Here is an 8,633-nt window from a genome sequence, read left to right as displayed (position 1 = left end):
CTTTGTGGTCTGGAACGTAGACCTGTTTCTTTGTCGTCTGGAACATAGCGCTGTTTCTTTGTGGTCTGGAACGTAGCCCTGTTTCTTTGTGTTCTGGAATGTAGCCCTGTTTCTTTGTGTTCTGGAACTTAGCCTGTTTCTTTGTGTTCTGGAACGTAGCCCTGTTTCTTTGTGTTCTGGAACGTAGCCCTGTATCTTTGTGTTCTGGAACGTAGCCCTGTTTCTTTGTGTTCTGGAACTTAGCCCTCTTTCTTTGTGGTCTGGAACGTAGACCTGTTTCTTTGTCGTCTGGAACATAGCGCTGTTTCTTTGTGGTCTGGAACGTAGCCCTGTTTCTTTGTGTTCTGGAATGTAGCCCTGTTTCTTTGTGTTCTGGAACTTAGCCCTGTTTCTTTGTGTTCTGGAACGTAGCCCTGTTTCTTTGTGTTCTGGAACGTAGCCCTGTATCTTTGTGTTCTGGAACGTAGCCCTGTTTCTTTGTGTTCTGGAATATAGCCCTGTTTCTTTGTGGTCTGGAACGTAAGCCCTGTTTCTTTGTGTTCTGGAACGTAGCCCTGTTTCTTTGTGTTCTGGAACTTAGCCCTGTTCCTTTGTGTTCTGGAACGTAGCCCGGTTCCTTTGTGTTCTGGAACGTAGCCCTGTTTCTTTGTGTTCTGGAACTTAGCCCTGTTTCTTTGTGTTCTGGAACGTAGCCCTGTTTCTTTGTGTTCTGGGACGTAGCCCTGTATCTTTGTGTTCTGGAACGTAGCCCTGTTTCTTTGTGTTCTGGAACTTAGCCCTCTTTCTTTGTGGTCTGGAACGTAGACCTGTTTCTTTGTCGTCTGGAACATAGCACTGTTTCTTTGTGGTCTGGAACGTAGCCCTGTTTCTTTGTGTTCTGGAACATAGCCCTGTTTCTTTGTGTTCTGGAACTTAGCCCTGTTTCTTTGTGGTCTGGAACGTAGCCCTGTTTCTTTGTGTTCTGGAACGTAGCCCTGTTTCTTTGTGGTCTGGAACTTAGCCCTGTTTCTTTGTGTTCTGGAACGTAGCCCTGTTTCTTTGTGTTCTGGAACCTAGCCCTGTATCTTTGTGTTCTGGAACGTAGCCCTGTTTCTTTGTGTTCTGGAACGTAGCCCTGTTTCTTTGTGGTCTGGAACGTAGCCCTGTTTCTTTGTGTTCTGGAACGTAGCCCTGTTTCTTTGTGGTCTGGAACTTAGCCCTGTTTCTTTGTGTTCTGGAACGTAGCCCTGTTTCTTTGTGTTCTGGAACCTAGCCCTGTATCTTTGTGTTCTGGAACGTAGCCCTGTTTCTTTGTGTTCTGGAACTTAGCCCTCTTTCTTTGTGGTCTGGAACGTAGACCTGTTTCTTTGTCGTCTGGAACATAGCGCTGTTTCTTTGTGGTCTGGAACGTAGCCCTGTTTCTTTGTGTTCTGGAATGTAGCCCTGTTTCTTTGTGTTCTGGAACTTAGCCCTGTTTCTTTGTGTTCTGGAACGTAGCCCTGTTTCTTTGTGTTCTGGAACGTAGCCCTGTATCTTTGTGTTCTGGAACGTAGCCCTGTTTCTTTGTGTTCTGGAATATAGCCCTGTTTCTTTGTGGTCTGGAACGTAAGCCCTGTTTCTTTGTGTTCTGGAACGTAGCCCTGTTTCTTTGTGTTCTGGAACTTAGCCCTGTTCCTTTGTGTTCTGGAACGTAGCCCGGTTCCTTTGTGTTCTGGAACGTAGCCCTGTTTCTTTGTGTTCTGGAACTTAGCCCTGTTTCTTTGTGTTCTGGAACGTAGCCCTGTTTCTTTGTGTTCTGGAACGTAGCCCTGTATCTTTGTGTTCTGGAACGTAGCCCTGTTTCTTTTTTTATGTTCTGGAACTTAGCCCTCTTTCTTTGTGGTCTGGAACGTAGACCTGTTTCTTTGTCGTCTGGAACATAGCGCTGTTTCTTTGTGGTCTGGAACGTAGCCCTGTTTCTTTGTGTTCTGGAACATAGCCCTGTTTCTTTGTGTTCTGGAACTTAGCCCTGTTTCTTTGTGTTCTGGAACTTAGCCCTGTTTCTTTGTGTTCTGGAACGTAGCCCTGTTTCTTTGTGTTCTGGAACGTAGCCCTGTTTCTTTGTGTTCTGGAACGTAGCCCTGTTTCTTTGTGGTCTGGAACGTAGCCCTGTTTCTTTGTGGTCTGGAACGTAGCCCTGTATCTTTGTGTTCTGGAACGTAGCTCTGTCTTTCATTTATGTTCATTGATTTCACCTCTGTTCGTTTCTTATCTGGTCTCATCAGCTCCCTATTTAGTTCAGTTCTTTCCGTTTGTATGTTCTCTCCTCCGATGCCAGGTATCGTAACCCAGCAAGAGGAGCTTATGGAGGAAATGTGCCATCTTCTTCGCCAGCCTATCCCTTCTCCTCCGATGCCAGGTATCGTAACCCAGCAAGAGGAGCTTATGGAGGAAATGTGCCATCTTCTCTGCCAGCCTGTCCCTTCTCCTCCGATGCCAGGTATCGTAACCCAGCAAGAGGAGCTTATGGAGGAAATGTGCCATCTTCTTCGCCAGCCTATCCCTTCTCCTCCGATGCCAGGTATCGTAACCCAGCAAGAGGAGCTTATGGAGGAAATGTGCCATCTTCTTTCGCCAGCCTATCCCTTCTCCTCCGATGCCAGGTATCGTAACCCAGCAAGAGGAGCTTATGGAGGAAATGTGCCATCTTCTCTGCCAGCCTGTCCCTTCTCCTCCGATGCCAGGTATCGTAACCCAGCAAGAGGAGCTTATGGAGGAAATGTGCCATCTTCTTCGCCAGCCTATCCCTTCTCCTCCGATGCCAGGTATCGTAACCGATAGCCTCCTTCGTTCATACACATTCCTGGAAAATATGACGGTTCACCTGGGAAATGTCAGGGATTTCTGATGCAATGCAGCAAATACATTGAGCACAACCCCCACTAACTTCGCCATCGATAAGAGCAGGGTGGATTTGTTGTGTCTCTACTCACAGGCAAAGCCCTGGATTGGGCCACCGGCATATGGACTGCCAACAGCACAGAAATCAGATCCGAGACCCATTTCCACACGCTCTTCAAAGAGGTATTCATTCGATCGCTCTCCCTCCTATAGGAGACCTCGTGGAACTTCAACAAGGACGCAATTCAGCTGCCGAGTATGCCTTCGAGTTCTGCACCATGTCTGCAGGAAGTGGATGGAATCAGTCTGTTTTTACTTAGCATCTACTGAAGAGGGATCAACATGGAACTTCTGTCAGAGCTGGCCTGCAGAGGTGACCTTCAGGATTTGAATCAATACATGCGTTTCGCCATCGGCCACCTCATCGCCGACCTTCCGAAGAACAGGAACCCGAAACCTTCTCTTTCCATGACTCCGTCATCCTGTCAGTTTTCCAGAGCCCATGCAGTTGGGCCGCGCTCCTGTCCCGTGTATTGAACGTCAAAAGCGAATCCAAGAAGGGCCGATACTGTGGAGGGAAAGATCATCTCCTCAGGCATTGCTCTGTCCCCCCACGGAGAGATGAGAAGGGTGCCTCCGCTGCCATGCAGGTAGGCGTGTCCTTTTTTCTAAATATCTCCCAGGACCAATTCTCCGTCCCAGTATTGATGACAGTGAAGGGGGTTACCAAGTCCATAGAGGGCTCGATAGATTCATCAATCACCAGCGAGTAGAAGAGCTTGACATTGATCTAACACCTGTCACCCTTCCCTTAAGGATTAACACCCTGGACTGGCAGCCATTAGGCACGGGGTTCATCACACACCTGACCACAGAGCGTCACCCTTCCCTTAAGGATTAACACCCTGGACTGGCAGCCATTAGGCACGGGGTTCATCACACACCTGACCACAGAGCGTCACCCTTCCCTTAAGGATTAACACCCTGGACTGGCAGCCATTAGGCACGGGGTTCATCACACACCTGACCACAGAGCGTCACCCTTCCCTTAAGGATTAACACCCTGGACTGGCAGCCATTAGGCACGGGGTTCATCACACACCTGACCACAGAGCGTCACCCTTCCCTTAAGGATTAACACCCTGGACTTGTGGTTTAACTTAATTCTCCATACTGGCCACTGATAATATTGGTGATTCTGATCCAACCATTAATTCATACATTGTTGTAGCCTGAGAGGATAGACGTTAAATATGTAGCTAGATGTAGAAGGCTCACATTAACTAGCTAAAGTTACCCATGAATGGAAGTTAGGGCAGCGAGCAAGCATATTAGCCATGTAGCCTATGATAACAAACAAGAAACGTGTGTACTGTATGACCGAGTGATAGACCGTTTTGTCAACATGACAGAGAGGAGGATGTCATTGGTGTTTATCTACGATTAGGTTGAGTCAACATGTTTTTTTCTACTTGTATGAACGTGCACACACAGACACCGTTCTTTGCAACGTGCAGTAACTAAATTAATAGCTTAGTGGTCCAGAAATGTGGGAAACATTAACTTGCTTGACCATGCTGTAGGTCATGTGACTGTCTGTTAAATACACTATGCTTTGTGGACTTCACCGGACAGATGTTGCGCTCTGGTTCTGTGATAAAACAAAGGTGTGGTTGAATTCTTATTGTCCCGGGACATAGTAATTATATATTAATAACAGGGATTTTTACCCACGCACCGATACTGGTGTGTCGTCATAATTGGCGTGGATGTAATGTGGACACCCCCGCTTTAGGCTTCTGTAGGACTGAACCTGCCAAGTTGATGTAAGAGCTACGGAATGTTTTAATTATAGGCTAAGTCCGGGCGTTCTCCGTTTTCTATTTTTTAATTTGTATCATGTCATTAATTATCAGCCACTATCGAGAACCAGGGTCAGTAATACCCACATACATTTAGAACTGTCACTTGAGTGTTCGTTTCCTTCTAATTGTATCTTCCCATTGTTGCGTCATTCCATTCCGTTCACCTTTCTGTCCGCTGTCACGTCACGTCAGTGTAAGTTGTTCCTGAGGGTCGTTGGCATCAGGCGAAAGTTGTGCAACAATGTGGAACATATCGCCTGTTCTGAATCATTATGGAACTCAGACCCCCCACGGAGCGGGTTAAACCCGTCGCCTGGTGCTCGGTTCGCGACGACCGGACCGTTGTTATACAGTTCCTTGATTAGTGAGAATTAGGGGTAGATGTATAGGACCCCTCCCTATTCAACCTCTATCTATCTATTACTTTTTACACCTTCCAATGTTTCATGGATTCAACTTGAACATAACAACTTTCAGGATGAATCAAACCGCTGTGTTTTATTATTTATCAATATATTTCGTGTGAAAACGCTGTTGAATGATAACTGCAAGTGGGTGTTTTCAGTGATTAAATTACATGTATTTAGCGCACCCGAGGGAACCACGCCTGCAAAGCCCGTTATGCAACTTAATAAGGTAAGTCTGAATACAAACTAATGAGAAGTGCGCAGGAAAGGCGTGCATAAGAAAGGCGTCATTTCATAAATTGGAATAGTGCCCTTAGTGAATACACACATGCACTGCTTGAGTTCACATGAGGTGCGATCAGTTTAACTCGCCCGTGGTACTGGGTCTTGTGTTCAGAAGAAGAAAGGTGTGCCGACAACGATTGAACCAGTGGGTAACATTACGCAACGGTGCACCGGCCAATTTATCGAGCGCACAGCGGTGAGCAAAACGGACAACTACTTTCCTGATCGGTGTCGGCAGAAAGCATTTTCAACGTTGATTTAGCCCAACATTCAAATAGTTTCTATGCCCATTGTTGCTCGTCACTTTCTCTTGACTGACTTGACGAAACAGAGTGTTTTCTTTAGTGACAGCTTTACATAATTCCTATGCGTCTTCTAACGTAGTTTCATCATGCGGATAATAATCACGATAATGCGCTGTCAGATGCCTTTACCAATAATACCTAATAATACCTCTACCTCATAGCCCTGTAGGCTATAACATCACATCACATTGGATCATATTGATTAGGCTAATTAACAGGAATCAACACCAATGTAAATAAGACTAAACTTGTCATTCACGAAAGTTGAAATCAGTATTGTATTAACTTTACAATTACTCAATGTCTTTCCCTTAAATCATCTGTCTCTCTATGAAAACTTCTCACAACACCTTTGTACATTAAATGATAAAAAACGTAACAAACCTCAGATGTTTTTGTCTTCTACCCGTAAGGTCCATGTCTTCCTCTAGGTCCTTAAACATGGACTACCTGTGTTGGGACATGAGGTGTAGGGAGGATAGAGGTGGAGAGAGGGAGAGGTGGAGGGAGGAGAGAGTGGGGAGAGGTGGAGGGAGGAGGGGAGAGTGGGGAGGAAGGAGAGAGTGGGGAGAGGTGGAGGGAGGAGAGAGTGGGAGGAAGGAGAGAGTGGGGAGAGGAGGAGAGGAGTGGGGAGAGGGAGGAGAGAGTGGAGGGTGGAGGGAGAGTGGGGAGAGTGGAGGGAGAGAGAGTGGGGAGGGTGGAGGGAGGGAGAGAGTGGGGAGAGGTGGAGGGAGAGAGTGGGGGAGGTGGAGGGAGGGAGAGAGTGGGGAGAGGTGGAGGGAGGAGAGAGTGGGGAGAGGTGGAGGGAGGGAGAGAGTGGGGGAGAGGTGGAGGGAGGAGGAGAGTGGGGAGGGAGGGAGGAGAGAGTGGGGAGAGGTGGAGGGAGGAGAGAGTGGGGAGAGGTGGAGGGAGGAGAGAGAGTGGGGGAGGGAGGAGGGGAGGAGGTGGGGAGAGGGGGAGAGGTGGAGGGGGGAGGAGAGTGGGGAGTGGGGGAGGGAGTAGAGGTGGAGTGGGGAGAGGGGGGAGGTGGAGGGAGGAGAGAGTGGGGGAGGGAGGAGACGGAGAGATGGAGGGAGAGAGGTGGAGGGAGGGAGAGAGTGGGGAGAGGTGGAGGGAGGAGAGAGTGGGGGAGGGGTGGGAGGGAGAGAGAGGAGGAGGAGGGAGAGAGGTGGAGGGAGGAGAGTGGGGAGAGGTGGAGGGAGAGAGAGTGGGGAGGGGGAGAGGTGGAGGGAGGGAGAGAGTGGGGGAGAGGTGGAGAGGGAGGAGAGAGTGGGGAGGAGGTGGAGGGAGGAGAGAGTGGGGAGGAGAGGTGGAGGGAGGAGAGAGTGGGGGAGAGGTGGAGGGAGGAGAGAGTGGGGAGAGGTGGAGGGAGGAGAGACTGGGGAGGGAGGGAGGAGAGTGGGGAGGAGGTGGAGGGAGGAGGTGGGGAGAGGTGGAGGGAGGAGAGAGAGTGGGGGGGAGGGTGGAGGGAGGAGAGAGTGGGGAGGGAGGAGAGAGAGTGGGAGAGGGAGGAGAGAGTGGGGAGGGAGAGGAGGGAGGTGGGGAGGGAGGGAGGAGAGTGGGGAGGGAGGAGAGAGTGGGGAGAGGTGGAGGGGGAGGAGAGAGTGGGGGGAGAGGTGGAGGGAGAGAGATGGGGAGAGGTGGAGGGAGGAGAGAGTGGGGGGAGGAGGTGGAGGGAGAGAGTGGGGGAGGAGGTGGAGGGAGAGAGTGGGGAGAGGTGGAGGGAGGAGAGAGTGGAGGAGAGGTGGAGGGAGGAGAGAGAGTGGGGAGAGGTGGAGGGAGGAGAGAGTGGGGAGAGTGGAGAGGAGGAGAGAGTGGGGAGAGGTGGAGGGAGGAGAGAGTGGGGAGAGGTGGAGGGAGGAGAGAGTGGGGAGAGGAGGGAGAGAGTGGGGAGGAGGTGGAGGGAGGGAGAGAGTGGAGGAGAGGTGGAGGGAGGAGGGAGAGTGAGAGATAGGAGAGAGTGGAGGGAGGAGAGAGAGTGGGAGGGAGGGAGGAGAGTGGGGAGGAGGTGGAGGGAGGGGAGAGAGTGGGGAGAGGTGGAGGGAGGAGAGAGTGGGGAGAGGTGGAGGGAGGAGAGAGTGGGGAGGAGGTGGAGGGGAGGAGAGAGTGGGGAGGAGGTGGGGAGGAGGAGGAGAGGTGGGGAGGGAGGAGAGAGTGGGGGAGAGGTGGAGGGAGGAGAGAGTGGGGGAGAGGTGGAGGGAGGGAGAGAGTGGGGGAGGTGGAGGGAGGGAGAGTGGGGGAGGGAGGAGAGAGTGGGGAGAGGTGGAGGGAGGAGAGAGTGGGGAGGGGAGGGAGGAGGAGAGATGGGAGAGAGGTGGAGGGAGGGAGAGAGTGGGGAGGGTGGAGGGAGGAGAGTGGGGAGAGGTGGAGGGAGGAGAGAGTGGGAGAGAGGTGGAGGGAGGAGAGTGGGGAGAGGTGGAGGGGAGGAGAGAGTGGGGAGAGGGAGGAGAGAGGAGGTGGAGGGAGGAGAGTGGAGGGAGGAGAGAGAGTGAGGAGAGGTGGAGGGAGAGAGTGGGGAGAGGTGGAGGGAGGAGAGGGAGAGTGGGGGAGAGGTGGAGGGAGGAGGGAGAGTGGGGAGGGAGGAGAGAGAGAGATAGGGAGAGAGGTGGAGGGAGGAGAGAGTGGGGAGAGGTGGAGGGAGAGAGTGGGGAGAGGTGGAGGAGGAGAGAGTGGGGAGAGGTGGAGGGAGGAGAGAGTGGGGAGAGGTGGAGGGAGGAGTGAGGGGGAGGGAGAAGAGAGAAAAGTGGAGGGAGGAGAGAGTGGGGAGAGGTGGAGGGAGGAGAGAGTGGGGAGGTGGAGGAGAGGAGAGAGGTGGGGAGAGGTGGAGAGGAGGAGAGAGAGTGGGGAGGGAGGAAAGAGGGGAGAGGTGGAGGGAGGAGAGGGAGTGGGGAGAGGTGGAGGGAGGAGAGAGT

At 51.5% G+C, this 8,633-nt stretch overlaps 1 protein-coding gene across 1 annotated transcript in view; it reads right to left on the bottom strand.

Annotated features, from left to right (window-relative positions):
* Positions 1–6,234, bottom strand: part of LOC124012708 (protein NLRC3-like) — a 9,006-nt gene extending 2,772 nt beyond the window's left edge. The window contains exon 1 of the mRNA XM_046326600.1: positions 6,106–6,234. The gene's annotated coding sequence lies outside the window, so the exon portion shown is untranslated. The remainder of the gene's footprint in view (positions 1–6,105) is intronic.
* Positions 6,235–8,633: the final 2,399 nt, after the last annotated feature.

Source organism: Oncorhynchus gorbuscha, linkage group LG24, assembly GCF_021184085.1.
Source record: "Oncorhynchus gorbuscha isolate QuinsamMale2020 ecotype Even-year linkage group LG24, OgorEven_v1.0, whole genome shotgun sequence".
In the NCBI taxonomy this organism is placed as follows: domain Eukaryota; kingdom Metazoa; phylum Chordata; class Actinopteri; order Salmoniformes; family Salmonidae; genus Oncorhynchus; species Oncorhynchus gorbuscha.
This window is presented reverse-complemented; position numbering and strand designations above follow the sequence as displayed.